The 18,955-nt window shown below is 40.8% G+C and overlaps 1 long non-coding RNA gene across 1 annotated transcript in view; it reads right to left on the bottom strand.

Annotated features, from left to right (window-relative positions):
* The window catches only part of LOC138752716 (uncharacterized), a 57,778-nt gene extending 39,773 nt beyond the window's left edge, over positions 1-18,005 (bottom strand). Inside the window, exon 1 of the long non-coding RNA XR_011350867.1 lies at positions 17,953-18,005. This is a non-coding gene — a long non-coding RNA (uncharacterized lncRNA). The remainder of the gene's footprint in view (positions 1-17,952) is intronic.
* Between the last annotated feature and the right edge of the window lie 950 nt (positions 18,006-18,955).

Below are 18,955 nucleotides of genomic sequence, written 5' to 3' on the forward strand. Positions count from 1 at the left end.
GGCCTGTTTCCGTGCTGTAATTGTTATGTTATGTTATGTTATTGTTGCTGCTTTCCCGGGAACAGAAGATGATGACGTTGTCCATGTAAAGCAAGGCCTTGTCCTGAGTGCTTTCACTGCCTGAAAATATCATTCTTCTTCTGCCCTCATCCTTGCTGATGGATTCAGTAAAGGACTCCATGAAGCATACAAATAAGACTAGAGAGAACAGGAAACCCTGCCTGACTCCAGCTATATTCTATTAGCATATGATACTGGTCTCAGCATTTTATCTCTGATGCCTTACGAAGAGAGACTATGTGCAACTGATGATCCTTTCCAGCAATTAATATTTCCAACATAAGAATTTATGGTTTTTGAAGCTTCAGTTCATTTTCTGAAAATGTTCTTCCTGCAATATATAGGATATGCTAATATTTAAAACATAAAAATGCTCTAATTCCACCTGTATTAGGAATACCTGATACGAATTAAGTAGCTTGTTTGCATGAATTGGAATAGAGCCAGCACTTGTGCAATTTTTTTGGTGGGGGGAGAGGTTGCAGGTGAGCACCTGTAGAAATTCATCCACTTAATGAGGGTCTCATTTCTTCTTTGTTCAGAAGGATTACATTCCTAGGATTCTGTTCTTTTCTTTTTCCAATCTTTTTATTATTATTATAATTTATAAACACATACAGTTCAAAGAGATATGAAAAATACATAGTAAATAATGAATTAATACAGAGATATTAAACAATAATATTGCAGAATAAAAATATATCATAAAAAAAATATAGATTAGTTTAGAGTATGAACTATCTCTAAAAAAAATGATATAATTAATAAAAATATTTAAAAAAAGAGAGAAAAAAAACCCAAAAAGGAAGAAAAAACAAATCTGAATTAAAAACTTAAAAAAAAACCTACCGATATAGCTAAACCACGCCGATCACTCTGATCTCATCTAGCAGCCCAATTATCATACATAATCATAAGAAGAAAACAGAGCCAGATCAACTCACCACAAATGAAAATATTGAATAAATGGTCGCCAGGTTAACTCAAACTTAGAAGGGGATTCATAGCGTTCTTTTCAACAAATAGTTAAACCTATACTTGGGGAGTTGAAAAAGAAATGTAATTGAATTCAAAGTAGAGAAACTGAAAATACTCATAATTATTAGCAACATTTCTTCTTCAACCTGAATTATTTAACCTGATTAACCACTTAGATTTTTGTGAATTTAGTTTTGTGGAAATTTGCCTACAGTAACCAGACTTCAAACTTAAAGCAGTTGCAAACAAAAGAAGCAGTTGGAGGCCAGATTTGAAAAGCTCAGATTCTTACTGATAGAGGAGGAGTGTGGGAATCGAAAGAGATGGGATTATTGGGAGCCAGCTGGGGGTGAGTGCCTTTAAAAATGAAGTTAAGGGTTAAACAGAAAGGTGATTGGTGGGAGGAGTAGTTAAGATAAGGCATAGTGACAAATAAAAAGGATAGTTTAAGTGGAGCAGCCAGTGTGGGTAGAAGTGGGACTTGGAGGCTTTCCCTCACAAAGTTTTGTAGGCTGAGGAGCTTAATTCCAATAAGGTGTGAGTACTGCTGTGACAATAATCTGATGCAAAGTCCACAGACTGTACAACAGGCTTTAATCAGCTTAAACTTGTAGATACCAGGTGTCAGTACACTCCTGGCACCACGTGTCTGACTGGTCCCAAAGGGGCCAGCTTGAGACTTTATACGGGCTGGTGATTGACAGCCGGCTGGTGGGGTCTGCTCCTAGGTTGCTTACCTGCAGTACAGTGGTTGCCCCCTGCGGTAGGCTGGTAGGAGTGCGGCCAGTGTAGTGGTTGTGCAAGAGGTGCATCTAGCTGTAGCTCTTGGAGACCGGTTAAGGAACTGGAATTGGATGAATCCAGGATCATTCTGGAGGCAGAGATAGCAATAGAGAGAAACTTCAGGGAATAGGATGTGAGTAGGAAAGAAGGTAGAAAAGGGGTAGGGTGGGGAGTAGCATTACTGGTCAGGGTCAGTATCACAGCTATAGAAGGGGAGGATGCTGCAGAGGGAGTGTCCACTGAGTTGATGTGGGTGGAAATTATAGGAAGGGAGCTATCACCATGCTGGGAGTCATCTATAGGTTCCCAAATAGCCCTTGGATCACCGAGGAGCAGATAAGCAGTCAGATTTTAGAATGGAGCAGGGGATACAGGGTTGTAGTTATGGGTGATTTCAACCTCCCTAATATTGACTGGCATATCCTGACTACAAGAGGGATAGATGGGGCTTAATTTGTCAGATGTGTTCAAGAAGGATTCCTGACACAGTATGTGGTCTGGCCGATGAGAGGAGAGGCCATACTGAATTTAGTTCTAGGTAATGAACCTGGTCAGGTGGCGGACCTCTCGGTGGGGGAGCATTTAGGTGAGAGTGACCATAAGTCCTTTAGCTTCAGCATGGCTATGGAAAAGGATAAAGATGAGGAAGTAATTAACTGGGGAAGGGATAATTATGAAGGGATGAGGCAGGAACTAGCGAGAGTACGTTGGAAACATATGTTTAACGGTGAAAGCACAGAAGTAATGTGGAGGAAGTTAAGGACGACTTGTGCTGGGTTCAGGATAGATTTGACCCACTGGGACAAATAGTAGGAAAAGGGAACTGTGGCTGATCAAACAGGTGAGGCAATCAGTCAAGAGGAAGAAGGAAGCATATGTTATAAAAAGGAAGCAGGAAACCAGAAAGGTTCATGAAAAATATATGGTAGCCAGGAAGGAATTTAAGAAAGGACTTAGGAGAGCTCGAAGAAGCCATGAGAAAGTCTTGGCATGTAGGATTAAGGAGAACCCCTTATGCCTATGTGAGGAATAGAGGGATGATGAGAATTAAGGTGGGCTCACTAAAGGATAAAGGAGGCAACATGTTCCTGGGTGCGGAGAAGGTTGGGGAGGTTCTAAATTAATTATTTGCTTCGATATTCACAAGCGAAAAGGACCTTGATCAGGGTAAGGTCAAAATAGAACAGAGCTATGTGCTGGACAATGTGGTGATTAAGGAAGAGGAAGAGTTGGATCTTCTTAAAAACATCAAGATTGAGAAGTCCTCAGGGCTGGATGTGATTATACCCCAGGCTACAGGGGAAGTGAGAGAAGATATAGTTGAGGCAGAGGCTATGATCTTTGAATCCTCTTTGGCTGTAGGGGAGGTGCTGGAGTGTTGGAGAATGGCAAATGTAGTTTTAAAAAAAGGTAATAGGGAAAATCTTGGGAATTATAGATCAGTGAGTCTTCAGTCATTGTTGTGCAACCTATTGTAGAGGATTCTTAAGGATAGGTTCTTTGAACATTTGGTGAAGTATAGCCTACTCAAGGATAGTCAGCATGTCTGTTTTCCATCTATTCAATTTCTGAGGTAATATACAATTGATATAAACATTATAATGGAGTAATCTATACCTTACGTTGATATTATTGGGAATAACTTCTTTACATAAATCTTGCCAAACCTGTTGATCTATTGTTATGTTTAAATCTTGTTCCCATCTTTCTTTTGAATTAAACAAAGCTAATTTAGGTGCTTTTTCTTGTTACAACATATATGTTATTGAAATGAATTTTTTAGCCATTCCATCAACAATAATCTGTTCTAAATCTGTAAGATTTTAAAAAATCATGTCAGATCCTAATTTCTCTCTTAAGTAGGCTCTTAATTTAAAATAACAAAATAGCGTGTAACGAGGAATATCATACTTAATTTTTAATTGATCAAATGACATCAATCTACCATTATCATAACATCTCCAAATTTAGAAATTGGATTATTATTGAATCGAATTACTATTGAATCACATTATTATTGTTGGGAAATTTTGAGAACATAAACTCATAAATTATCTTTTTCAGATTTTCATTTGAAATTCATTAAGTTAGTTTTGGTATTAACAAGGAAATGTATTTCCAAGTAAATCAGATGTTTCATTAACACTGGGAAGATAGCAAACAGAGATTCAAAGTTGTTTTCCTTTAAAAAAAAATTACATAAAATTTAAAGGGTGAATATTCTGTATTTTTACAAGTTTGGAGCCCATATGCTGGAATTATGAGATTAAAATTATAATTTTCTTTGCCTTGAATTCTCCAAACTAGTGAGGTTTTCTCTGAAAATGAGTAATAATCTTTGGAAAAATGTTATTTTTTGGATGCTTGAGCATCATCTGAAGCATCCACATTAATATATAGTTATGTTCTTCTGTATTTTAGATTTTGATTCTAGTTATTAAGGTTAGTAAGTGGGGGAGGGTACAGTTGGTTTTTTAAGGGTTTTTTAGTTTATGTAGTTTTTTTTTCTTTTTCTCTTTTCTTTACTATCTATCAATCAGCATATATTTGTAAACACTGTAACATTGTGATTTTATATTAACTGTTATAATTATCATATATGTGTTGATTTAAATAGAATATTTTAAAAAAGGATACACAGTAGGTCTTTTTGAAGGGAAGGCCCTGTGTCACAAGCCTAATTGGGTTTTTTTTTGAAGAGGTAACAAAAATTGATGAGGGTAGGGTGGTAGATGTAGTCTATATAGATTTTAGCAAAGCATTTGACAAGGTCCCCCACATGAGACTCGTGCAGAAAGTCATGAGGCATGGGATCAGTGAAACCTTGGCTGTGGATAGAAAAAATGGGCTTGCAGGTAGAATGCAGAGTGAAAGGAAAATATTCTGCCTGGAGGTCGGTGACTAGTGAAGTGCTGCAAGGATCTGTTCTGGGACCCCTGCTCTTTGTGATTTTTATACACATCCTGAATGATGAGGCAGAAAGATGGGTGAGTAAGTTTGCAGATGACACGAAGGATTTGTAGATTGAGATGTAGGCTGTCGAAGGTTACAAGAGGATATAGACAGGATGCAGATTTTGGCAGAAAAGTGGCAGATGGAGTTCAATCAGGATAAGTGGGAGGTGATGCATTATGGAAGGATAAACCAGAAGGCTGATTTCACGGTTAATGGTCAGTTACTTAAGAGTGTGAATGAACAGAGAGACCTTGGGGTTCAAATCCGTACATCCCTCAAGGTCACTGCACAGGTTGATAGGATAGTTACGAAAGCCTATGGGACGCTGGGCTTTGTTAATAGGGGGATTGAGTTCAGGAGTGGAGAGGTCATGTTGCAACTCTACAAATCTCTGGTAAGACTATACTTAGAGTTTTGTGTTCATTTCTGGTCACCAAATTATAGGAAGGATGTGGAAGTTATGGAGAGGGTGAAAATAGGATTTACCACGATGTTGCCTGGATGGAAAAACAAGTCTTATGAGACAAGGTTAGCAGAGTTTTGACTTTTCTCTTTGGTGCGTAGAAGGATGAGAGGAGACTTGATAGAGGTCTACAGATTTCATGTCAGGTCACTCACCTGAATGCCGCTGGTTCCATGTAATCCAATACTACCTGTCGTATGGATGGGTGGTCGGTGACTAAACAGGCTCCCGACCAGGCTTACCTGGTGCAGAGGGTGGCCAGACACCCTGCACTATGAACAACAAGACCTGTAAAAGGGCGGATGAACCCTCTCATAAGGTCAAAGGCCATCTAACAACATGTGGCATAAAGTAACGAAAGAGCATAATTTGCATCAAAGCTTGGTCTGGCATTTCACTGCAACAAAACTTCCCCCAGCCGTCTTGGACCTCACCACGCTGTTGGATCCGGGAGGGGATTTTGAGATGCTGGGTCTGGACTTGTGCAACCCCTACTCACCTAAATCCATTCACGCACATGCTGCTCCTTTCTGAGGAGTGGGGTATTCTCATACCAAATCCCACAAACTGATTGAAAGGAACCAATATCAACCTATGGGATGGATAGCCAGAAGAAGAAGACAAGATTATTAGAGGCATAGATAAGGTAGACAGCCAGATCCTGTTTCCCTGGGCAGGAATAGCAAACACCAGAGGTCATATCTACAAAGCTAAGGGAGGGAAGTTTAGGGGAGATATCAGGGGTAAGTTTTTTTGAACAGAGTTATGGGTGCCTGGAATGCCTTAACAGGGATGGTGGTGGAGGCTGAAACATTAGGGGCATTTAATAGACTCTTAGATAGGCACATGGATGAAAGAAAAATAGAGGATTACTGGGTAGGGTGGGTTTAGTACTTTTTTTAAGGAATATATGGGTCGGTACAACATTGAGGGCTGAAGGGCCTGTACTATGCTGTAGTGTTCTATATTATTTATTTGGCTTGGAATTCAGCATAATCTTTATGAAAGGGAAATCATGCTTACAGCATCTGCTTTAGGATGTAACCGTCAGACAAGATCAGAGAGAACCGGCGGATTTGAACTTTCAGAAGACTTTTGATGAAGACCCATATAAGAGTTGACGTGCAATATTAAAGCAGGAATAGATTGTTCTTTGACCCATGGGGTGCTGCAGGAATCAATGCCTGAGACCCAGTTATTCGTAATATACTCTATAGATGAGGAAGAAAAATGTTACGTCTCCAAGGATTCAGGTGACAGAAAGTTGTGGGGAATGTGAGCTGCGAGGGGGATACAAAGAGACTACAATGTGATTGAGACAAGTTGGGTGATGGGCAAATGCATCGCTGATATAATTCAATGTGGATAAATGTCAACTTAATTACTTCTAAAAACAGAAAGACAAATGATCTCAATGCTGATAGCTTTGAGAAAGGCAACAAGACCTGTCCTCCTACATTAGCTATTAACGTCAACACTGGGAATGAAGAGTAGAGAAGCCATGGCAAAGTGGAAGGGATAGGAGCTATTATTATTAAAATCAGTTAAGAAGGTAAATTACCTTTATTTTCCAATATAATTTGAATTCAGTAGCAAGGGTACCTTCCTGCAGCTCTTCAATGCCTTGGTGAGGTCATATCTGAACTTTTATGTGCAGTTTTTGTTTTCTTATCAGAGGAAGAATGTTCATGTCATGGAGGGGTGCAAAAGTTTAGTAAACTTGTTCCTGGGGTTGAAAGACTCGTGTTTTGGTAGAGATTTGGTCAAATAGGCTTCACTAGAATACTGAAGAGGGGATCTCATAAACACATAATATTCTAAGGACTAGACAAATTAGATATAGGGAAGGTGGTCTCAGTGGTTGGAGAGTACACCTAGAGGTCACAGGACAGAGGTTGGATGGGGCCAACCTCCTTAGTCCTTTCACATTCTTCATTTCCCCCCTTTTTTCTTTCACACCAAACCCTATCCAGTGTCATTCCCCCACATTCCTCACCCCATTTTTATTCCTCCTCCCCCCCCAATTGGTTTAATCTCCCTCCCCCTCCCCACCACACCCTTTAGTTCCATCTGGTCTCTCCTTGTAACACCATTGACCCCTTCCCTTCTAATTAAATTCCAACACCAGCAGCTTTTGTCTTCTAATCACCCTGTATGACTCACCTTCTTCCTCCAGCTGACCTCTTTATTTTCCTGGCCTGTTTCTCCTTTTATCTGCCATTTGCCAATCTTCTGCCTCTTTCCTTATGCATGAAACATAAATGAAAATAAAGTGGTATGGAGAATAAAAGGATTTCAATGCCATGATAAGACTGTACCTGGAGTACTGGGTATAATTTTGTACTCTGTATTTGAGGAAGGATATACTTCACCTATCCTTGGTTCACTAATACCACCTGAACCCTGTCCTAATCTCCTATCCCTTCCACTTTGCCATGGCTTCTCTACTCTTCATTCCCAGTGTTGATGAAGGGCTGTTGTCCAAAATGTTGACCATTTCTCTTCCACTGATGCTGCTTGGCCTGCTGAATACCTCCAGCAGAAACTGTGGACCAGCTAGCCTAAAATCTGTCATTAGGAAAATGCTGGAGTTCATCTTTCTCAGGAACTTGTTGAAGACATTTAGTAAACCATGAGAGAATCAAGCAGTGTCAATAGAATTTCATGAAAGGAAATTTGTTTGGCAATTTGCTGGAGGTTCTCAAAAGACACAGCAGAGTAGATTCTGTATATGTACTGTATTTGGATTTTTAGGAGGAAGGTAAAAACACATAAGATTGTGGGTAATAAGTTGGCATGGAGTGTGGTCTGGCCAAGTTACAGAAAGCAAGTCAGGATAAATGGTCATTTTTGAATTGGCAATCAGTAGCTAGTGGGGTACTAATTAGATCAGTACTGGAGCCCCGACTTTTGGCTTGGCTTTGCGGACGAAGATTTATGGAGGGGTATGGAGCCCCAACTATTGACTAGCTATATTAACGACATATGATGGAGCTGAAGGTGCTTCAGACAAAATTGTTGATGATACAAAAAATGCGTGGATTAGCAAGAAAATAAGAACCTGCAAAAGGATCTGGACAGGTGAAATGAGTGCGCAAGAAGTTGACAAATTAAGTGTAATGCAAGAAAATCTGAGGTCATCCACTTTGGAATGAAGGATGAAAAAACAAATTTATTACTGAAGTACAGTAAAAAAAAATTAAATGTTGCGCATGAAGCATAAATATTTAGTATGCAGTAAAGGATATAATTAGGAAGGCTAATGGATGGCGGTTTATTGAAAGTGGTATGGAGAATAAAAGGATTTCAATGCCATTTTACAGAGTGGTATAATTCCCAAGATCGTATTATATGGCGAGCTCTCCACTGGCCACCGTGACAGAGGTGCACCAAAGAAAAGGTACAAGGACTGCCTAAAGAAATCTCTTGGTGCCTGCCACATTGACCACCGCCAGTGGGCTGATAACGCCTCAAACCGTGCATCTTGGCGCCTCACAGTTTGGCGGGCAGCAGCCTCCTTTGAAGAAGACCGCAGAGCCCACCTCACTGACAAAAGGCAAAGGAGGAAAAACCCAACACCCAACCCCAACCAACCAATTTTCCCTTGCAACCGCTGCAATCGTGTCTGCCTGTCCCGCATCGGACTGGTCAGCCACAAACGAGCCTGCAGCTGACGTGGACTTTTTTACCCCCTCCATAAATCTTCGTCCGCGAAGCCAAGCCAAAGAAAGAAAGAAAATAATTTTGTACTCTGTATTTAAGGAAGGATATACCGGGATTGGAGGGTGCTAAGGAATTTCATTTGGTTCTTGAGGTGAGTGGATGTCCAAAGAGAGGTTGAACAGGTTCCGTCTATTATTGGAATTTGGATGGATGAAAAGATTCTGGAGGATTGAAAGCATGGATGCTGAGTTTCGTCTGGAGGGGTAATTGGACCTAAGACACATAGTTTCCGGAAAAGAATTCAGAACCACAAGCAGAATTTATCGTCATGATCATTTTAAGAAATCCATTGATTTGCTGCAGCATCACACTGCAAATACTGCCATAAATTACACAGAAAAATAAATAAATTAGTCCAAAATAAAAGAGAAAGTGAGGTAGTGTCTGTGGTTCATTGTCCACTCAGAAATCTGATGGCAAAGGGTAAGAAGTTGCTTTTGTGCCACTGGGTATTCTTCAGGCTCTTCTACCTTCTCTGTGATGGTAGCAGTTTGAAGGGGGTATGGCCTGGATGGAGAGGGCCCTTGAAGATAAAGGCTGCTTTCTTTAGACATCACCTCTTGTAGATGTCCTTGAAGGAGTGAAGCCTGATGCCCATGATGGCAGTGGCGGAGTTCATAAGTCTGTAGTCCAGTGGTTCTCAACCTTTTTTTTCCACTCACATACAGCTTTAAAGTATTCCCTATGCCATAGGTGCTCTGTGATTAGTAAGGGATTGCTTAAGGTGGTATGTTGGGGGGTGGGGGGGGGGGAGAAAAAGTTTGAAAACCACTGTTTTAATCGTACCTAATTGACTCGTTATGTGCACAGTTTCATAACTCCAAAAGAAATGGGCCAATGACAATTTTTCTCAAGCAAAATACTTCTGTAACAGTTGGGTCTAGAGCAGTGATTGTCAACTTTCCCTTCCTACTCACATACCACCTTAAACAATCCCTTACTAATCACAGAGCACCGATGGCATAGGGATTATTTAAAGTGGTATGTCAGTGGAAAGAAAAATGTTGAGAACCACTGCTGTAGACTTTTCCTGTCTTGTGTATTGGCACATCCATACTGTAATTATAGAGTGTGAGTGATAATCCTGACCACCAAGAGGGAGTCAGAGATAAGTTGTTTCAACTAGGGGTAGATTCAAAGTGGATGCCTCCATAAGTTGTGAGTACTAGGTAGGTAATAACGTATTATTATTATTATTAAAAAAACCCAAGTTTCTTTATTACAATAAAATAAACATCACATAGCACCAGGAGTGGAAGAAATAATAGGAGTGTGGAGAGTGAGAATCACTCCATAACAGCAGAAAATATGGAGAGTGCAAAGATTCCTGATGCTGTAAATTGAACTGGAAATGTTGACCATGTGGAGGTTGTTCAAACAATGCTTTATGCTGTACATGAAATCCATGGACTTGATTGTAAACCTGACGCACGAAAGATTGCACTGGTACTTTCCGTTGTGGGACTTCAAGCGCAAGAGATCTTCAACAAGGTTGACCAGGCTAAGTTCAACAAGGTTATTGAGATGTTTGATGAACACTGTTCACCAAAACAAATGAAATGTTTGAGAGGTACATGTTTCACTCATGCATGCAGCTGCAGTGAGAAAGCTTTGATACTTTTTTAATGGACTTGAAATTAAAAGCAAGAACATGCAATTTTGGACGGCTGCAAGATTCAATGATCCATGATCAAATTGTGTTCACGATTATTGATAAGAAAGTGAGAGAGAGGTTGCTGCGAGAGACAGAACTTACCTCAGCTGGAGCTGTGAAGTTACGCCATGCCAGTGAAATAGCACACGAGAAAGTTTGGTGATCATGCAAAAGCCGGTGAAAATGAAGGCATAGTCGAGCCACAGTATCTGAACACACACCTAAACAGAAAACAACAAAAAGGTCGAGAGACATTGAATTGTAAACAATGTGGCACTCAACGTGCACCAAATCAATGCCCAGCCTACGGAAAAGTCTGTAATAAGTGCAAAGGGCAGAATCATTATGCAAAACAATATTTTTCCATAGGGAAACAAAACAGAAATGAAAGTGTGCACACTATACACACTATAGAAGGAACGGCTCTCAGTGATGCACTCTTCATTGGTTTGGTAGTGCAGGAAGACTATAAACCAACAGACACTGAAAAGCCAAGCATGAACAGAGTCAAGCAGGATAAGTGTTTTGTGTCATTGCATAGAAATTGAATAAATATTCCTTTCAAGCTGGACACAGGGGCAAAGATAAATTTGATCTGTGAGCACAACATCAGGGCAATGAAGATAAAGCCATATATCCATACAAATCCTGAACAGCTCAAAGCCTACAATGAACAGAGCATCGACACGAAAGGTACATGTAAATACAAGGTGAAAGTTAAAGATAAAGAGCACCACCTCAGGTTCACAGTAGTTCCAGATGGACATGAATCACTGCTTGGTGATAAAGCATGTGAAAACTTTAAGCCTAGTCAGGAGGGTGTACAGCATTAACAGCAACAATGCACAGATCAGTGTAGAGGAAATACTGGATCAATTTCCCAACATATTCAAAGGGTTTTGAGTTCTACCATTCACCCATAAGAACCAGTTCAAAGATGATGTATAGCCAGTAGTGCATGCCCCGAGGAGGGTTCCAGCGCCACTGAAAGAAAAGCTCAAGCAGGAACTCGACCAAATGACATCACTAGGGGACATAAAGAAAGTGGAGGAGCCCACAGAATGGGTGAATTTAATGGTGTGTGACAAAAAAAACAGTGACCTTCGTGTGTGCACAGACCCAAAAGACCTGAATGCCAATATAAAGAGGGATTTCAACTAGGGATGAAATTACAAGTGAGATGGCCGGGGCAAAGTTTTTCACTAAATTAGATGCATCCCAATGGCTTCTGGCAAATAAAATTAGATGAAGACAGCACAAAATACAGTATATTTAATATACTGTTTTCCAGTACTCTTGTCTGAGGATGCATTTTGGAATTTCCTTAGCTCCAGAAGTGTTCCACAGGGCAATGGAGCACATAATAAATGGGGTACGCATGTACATGGATCCCCATGATCCTATGGGGATCCACATGAGAACAACAAGAGGCTCATCAAGTGCTACAACACATCCACAAGCATGGATTAAAGATAAGCAGAGCAAAATGTCAGCTTGATGTGAAAGAAATCACCTTTCTGGGAGATAAACAGTCAGAGGCAGGTGTGAAGCCAGACAAAAAAAGGCAAATTGAGAGAGCTGGGAATAATCAATTTCATTGGTAAATTCATACCCAACCTGTCTTCCAAAACAATGTACTCAAGCAAGTTGTTACAGGACAAATGTGAATTCAAGTGAGGAAGAATGCGGACAACTGAAGACCATTCTAACTACAGAACCTGTGCTTTTGACGTTCTTTGATACATTCAGAAGGACAAAAATATCTACAGATGCTTCAAGATGGAATAGGTGCCGTACTACTTCAGGCTGTGGAAGAAGATTGGAGGCCAGTGGCATAAGCATCAAGGACTATGACAACATCTGAATGTCGATATGCTCAGATCGAGAAAGAGTGTCTAGTTCTGGTCTTTGGACTCGGAATTCCACAGTTATGTGTATGGTCTACCAATGTTCATGGCAGAGACAGACCACAAGCCATTAATAGCGATAATCAAAAAGAAATCTCAGTGAGATGTCACCGTGAATCCCAAGACTGATGACGGAGCTACGTTATGACTTTGAAATGGTGTACACACCAGAGAAACTTATTGTATTAGATGATACGTTATCCAAGACAATGACGCAGTGTGAAGCACACAATGAGAGTTCCGCAAAGACAGATGTGAATCTCCACATGAACCTGATTGCTGAATCTCTTCCCGTATCTGACATGAAAATCCAAACAACTTGCAGCTGAAACAGAAAAGGACATGAAGAATCTGAATGAAGAATGGCCTAGGGGTGAATGTCAGCCATACAACAACATCAGAGCTGAACTGAGTGTTGTCAATGGGGTTCTACATAGACAGCACAGATTTATCATTCCTCAATCACTGTGACAAGAGATGTTGAAAAGGGAGCATGAGGGGCACCTTGGAATGGAAAAATGCAAGAGGAGGGCCAGAACTGCTGTTTATTGGCCAGGGATAAATGCTGACATTGACAGGATGGTTTCCAGCTGGGAGACCTGTTTGAAACATCACGCAAAGCAGACAAAGGAACCCATGATAATAACTGACACCAGCAGAAACATAGCTGAAGGTTGGGACTGATCTGTTCCACATGGATGGAACAAATTACTTGCTGGTTATTGATTATCTATTGAATTATCCGGAGATTGCACTGCTTGTATGATCAAATATATGAAATCAATCTTTGCAAAACATGGAGTTCCTCAAATTATCTACAGTGACAATGGATCATGCTACAGGTGTAGAGAATTCCAGATCTTTGCAGAGGTGTGTGATTTTCAACATATGACTTCAGTCCTCTGCATCCATAGTCAAATGACAAAGCAGAGAAATTAGTTCATATAGTTATACAGTTCCTCAAGAAAGCACAAGAGAGTGGATCAGATCCTTACCCAGCTCTATTGAGTTACAGAGCTGCACCACTTGTACATGGCATGTCACCTGCTGAGCTTCTGACTACACACTACACTTCCCTACTCTGCAGATCCAAACAAGAACAGAGATGTTGAAGATGTCAAATAGAAATAAAAGTGTCTGCAATGGAGACAAAAAGCAAACTATGACAAGTCAGCAAGAAGCTGGCACAAGATGATACAGTGAGACTCAGATTCTAACACTTGGGATAAAAGAGCTACTGTAAAGGAGGAAGTAAATCTAAGATCTACACTGTCAGAACAGAAGATGGTCAAATACTGAGAAGGAATCAAAAGAGCCTGCTGATATCAGAACTACAATGAGCAACATCTCTCTCAGTTTGCTGCTCTACCCCTGCTGACTATTACTGGCATCAAGGCAAAACAATGAAAAAAAAACAGGTATATCCATGAAAAAGGAACACATGAAAGAGATGAAATCATACTGGGAGAGTAGAGAATATAAAAGGATACAAAATACATATAAAGACTGCTATTCAAATTAATCAATTAGATATCTCCATTACTTGTCAATTGGCCAATGTAGCTGAAGAATAAAGGAGCCTGAACTCTGCTCTTTATCTCCATTTAAGCTATAATAATGAACCTACAAATGAGGTAAAATATTGAACTATAATGAAGAATAAAAAAGTAGTTAATGGAATTGGATCAAAACTCTCACTATTCTGCAATTTAGACTTAAATCAGTGTCAAACATTGTTGCCTAGAAATTGGTCAATGTTCTTTGTTTGTGAGAGCCCTCCATTGGAAATTTGGTGTACATGAGGCCCAGTGAGTTGTATGCTACTGAAATAAGAAATATATTTATCATTGGAGCATCCAAAGGAAATCACCTCCTTTTGTTGGTCTTTCAGAGTGGGTGGAAAGAGACATCGGCACTGTGGAAGAATAGTCATGGATCAAAACAGTAGGAGTTGGCACTAGTCGAGAGGGGTAAATGTCCACGTCAGCTGCAGGCTTGATTTTGGCTGACAAGTCCGATGCGGGACAGGCAGACACGGCTGCAGCGGTTGCAAGGGAAAATTGGTAGGTTGGGGTTGGGTGTTGGGTTTTTCCTCCTTTGTCTTTTGTCAGTGAGGTGGGCTCTGCGGTCTTCTTCAAAGGAGGTTGCTGCCCGCCGAACTGTGAGGCGCCAAGATGCATGGTTTGAGGCGATATCAGCCCACTGGCGGTGGTCAATGTGGCAGGCACCAAGAGATTTCTTTAGGCAGTCCTTGTACCTCTTCTTTGGTGCACCTCTGTCATGGTGGCCAGTGGAAAGCTCGCCATATAACACGATCTTGGGAAGGCGATGGTCCTCCATTCTGGAGACGTGACCTACCCAGCGCAGTTGGATCTTCAGCAGCGTGGATTCTATGCTGTCGGCCTCTGCCATCTCGAGTACTTCGATGTTGGTGATGAAGTCGCTCCAATGAATGTTGAGGATGGAGCGGAGAATACGCTGGTGGAAGCGTTCTAGGAGCTGTAGGTGATGCTGGTAGAGGACCCATGATTCGGAGCCGAACAGGAGTGTGGGTATGACAACGGCTCTGTATACGCTAATCTTTGTGAGGTTTTTCAGTTGGTTGTTTTTCCAGGCTCTTTTGCGTAGTCTTCCAAAGGTGCTATTTGCCTTGGCGAGTCTGTTGTCTATCTCGTTGTCGATCCTTGCATCCAATGAAATGGTGCAGCCGAGATAGGTAAACTGGTTGACCGTTTTGAGTTTTGTGTGCCCAATGGAGATGTGGGGGGGTTGGTAGTCATGGTTGGGAGCTGGCTGATGGAGGACCTCAATTTTCTTCAGGCTGACTTCCAGGACAAACATTTTGGCAGTTTCCGGAAAACAGGACGTCAAGCGCTGAAGAGCTGGCTCTGAATGGGCAACTAAAGCGGCATCATCTGCAAAGAGTAGTTCACGGACAAGTTGCTCTTGTGTCTTGGTGTGAGCTTGCAGGTGCCTCAGATTGAAGAGACTGCCATCCGTGCGGTACCGGCTAAGCGGCTGTTTAGGATGGGCTGATGGTGCTGGGGCAGCGGGGGTTGTCAGCATGGGTCAGCGGGACAGCAGGAGCTGTCAGTGGGGACCATCAGGGTAGCATGGTCCACTGGAGCGGTCAGGATAGCGGGAACTGGCGGGGCAGTGGGGGCCAGAGCGGGCTGGGACACCGTTCTCTGCGGCTCAAAACATGGCAGAGCAATGGCCGTCTTCCCTACCCATAATTCCCCACGTAGCTGGAACTGTTCTGGGAACCATAGAGCAGTTTCAGCTTTGTGGCGGATGATGGGTAGAGAAGACGGCCATTGCTCTGCCGTGTATTTATGACAGGTGGTGCTACGGTACCAGTCGCCCCACCTCCGTTGGATCCGGACGGCGTGACAAGGCGCCTCTGGATATAAATGGGAAGCTGAAACAGCCTTTTAGGACTGCTGTCTGAAAGGTAAGTTCCCATTTTTCCACCCGCTCCTTAGCCGGTTTCAAGGGAGAGGCCCAATATAAGATGGCCTTTTTACTCAAGCAGAGATGCAGAGCTTTTAGGAGACAGACTCTCTTCGTGGTATCACATTTTAAAATAAAGGCTTTCTGTTAGCATCATTCCTCTGTGTCTGAGATTTTTCCATAACACTGTGTGAAGAAGTTCCCCCTCATATTTCCCCTTTCACTCTTAAACCATGTTCTCTGGTTTGTATCTCACCTCCCCTCAATGGAAAATGCCTATCTACATTTACTCTGTCGATTCACCATCATAATTTTAAATACCTCTATCAAATCTCCCCTCATTTATCTACACTCCAGGGAATAAAGTCCTAACCTGATTAACCTATCCCTGTAACTCAGTTCCTGAAGTCCAGCCAACATCCTAGTAAATCTCTGAACTTTTTCTAACTTATTGATATCTTTCCTGTAGATAAGTGACCAAAACTGCACACAGTACTCCAAATTTGGCTTCACCAATATTTAATACAACGTTAACATAACTCCTATACTCAATACTTTGATTTCCATATGGTGAAAGACCAACAGGTTTCAAGCGGGCCAAAGAGCATCTTTCATCATTTTGATGATCTTATAGCAGTTCTGGGTGATTTTACTCTGTGCTTTCCCCAGGAACAGCCAGTAAATTAGAGTCTTCTATAACACTGCTGCTAGGGATGAACTGTGATGCATCCTTCTCTACACACAATTAGTGAATTTGCATTCTACAAAGAGGTGAGTGTCTGTCTCCACTCCACCGCAGTTATCTCAGGTATAACGTGCATTGTGAGTGATGTTCTTGTTGTACAGGAAGGATCTCACTGCCATCCAGGCCAAGTCCTGCTGCTTGTTTGTGAGCACTGGTGGAGGCATTTTGCAAGATGACCTTGATGGTCTTCTCAAGGAACCACCCCACCATGTCCATTGAGTTTTCATCTCTCATTTTCTGCAGGATGTTCAGTACTGACATCTGGTAAAGGGTGTTGGTCTGGAAAGTCATTTCCGTAAAGTATGGGTGGTTGGCAAAGTCCAGCTGGCTGGGACATTGCATGGCAATGGGGCCAGGCCCATCCTATACAGCACCTGGTACAGGTAGATTCTCAGAACATAATGCACTTAGTGCCGTCATACTTTGAATCTATGCACAGCCTGATGCAGCCACACATGAAGGTGGTCATCACAATGAAGGCCACTTCAGGTATGCCCTGTTGATTTGTACATGGTGACCCTTTCCATCTTGGATCCCGATATGGACTGGAAGACTGGTCTGGTCACTGCCAGTGTGGAGGTGTGGGGTAGGGGTCATACCTGCGCCACATTCAGCAGTGAGAGCACCTTGCACCTGATGACTAGGTTCTTCTCTGCTATTGAGTGGAAGCACCAGGTCTGCAGACCCAATTTCTGGTGGACTTATGTGATCCACTCTGACCAATTTCTGTTGCACTTCTCAGCCCCTCCAAACCAGATCCCCAACACTTTCAAGTAGTCAGATCTGACTGTGAAGAGGATGGTGCATTGTTACTGAAGGGAAGTGCCTCACTCTTCTTCAGGTTTACCCTCAGAATCAGAAACAGAATTTATTGTCATGAAATTAGTTGTTTTTGGAGCAGCGTCACATTATAATAAAACCACATTACAAAAATAAATAAAAATACTGCATGAAAAGTCAAAGTAAATCACTGTCTTTGGCTCATTGTCACCCGATGCTGTATCAAAATGGCCACATTACCCTGTTTTCTATTTTTTAAAAAACATTTTTCAAAAAACAAATAATATATGACATATACAACAATTAACCATAAACAGGAATGTTATTTTTTATATATAAAAAAAGAGAAAAGAAAAGAACCCACCCCCCTTCAGCCAACTCTCCTAAGGAGAGCCATAAAGAAAGAAAAAAGAAAAAATATTAAAGAAATTATACATATTAAGATCATTACCTTGTTTTCTTTGACCAAGTCAATTTTGTATCCCAGATACCAACTCACCATGAATCCTCTGTTACCTTTTAATATATGCATGTTTGTTTAAGCCTGGTCTTGTTTACAATCTTTAAACCATTAACTGAGTACCTATTTGCACTATAGTTTCATGATTATTAGATGCACATTGCATGCCAGCTGATATCATTGCAATACCTCTGTGTTCAGAGTTGCAGTTTTTTTTAATCAAAACTCTATTACGCATTATAAAATGTTGCTATATATGAGAGAATTTCTAACTCTACAATGTCGTGTTCTCTTATTCAGTTCAGTGATCCAAAATTAATAGAGTAGAAATATCTTGCCAGTATCGGATATAAATTCTTAATAAATTCCTCTCTCCATCATTCGAATGACTTTCTTCTGAAATATGTTTCAAACATTCACGTGTAAAGTATGCTAACAATCTTTCTCCTCCACAACTTCCAATGCAATTTATGATAAAAGCTTTGCTTTGATTCAGCAAGTACCTTGCAATGTTCCTCTTGTCTCGTCAAAATGGTTCCAAATACAATGCTCGTAACGTTATACAAAGATATTGTCATCAGGATGAAATAGAAACAAATTTAAAATAATTGTAACTCCAATTTCTTTGGATTTCATAACTTTAGAGCAATTAAGCTAGTTTTCCTTCTATTCTAAAAGAGTTGTATATTGCTACTTTTAAAACCATTTCTGGGAAACCTCATCAGAATATTTACTGTAACTCACTTTGCAAGATAGCAATAAAATTATGTGGTTTAAAAGCATGTTGTTCTATTCTCAGTCTCCAGCTAATGTGGCTTATTTAATTTGAAGATTCTTTGCAGTTATATTATTTGTGCCTTTCAAAGTATTTATACATTTATTTTAAATAGTTGCATTGTAGTGTGATATTTAAGAGATCCAATAACAGTAGAATTGCTAATATGATGGTTTGTCCCAATTATCATATTAAAAATTAGCAATGTGTTCATTGTCC

This window comes from Narcine bancroftii, chromosome 2, assembly GCF_036971445.1.
Source record: "Narcine bancroftii isolate sNarBan1 chromosome 2, sNarBan1.hap1, whole genome shotgun sequence".
Taxonomy (NCBI): Eukaryota; Metazoa; Chordata; class Chondrichthyes; order Torpediniformes; family Narcinidae; genus Narcine; species Narcine bancroftii.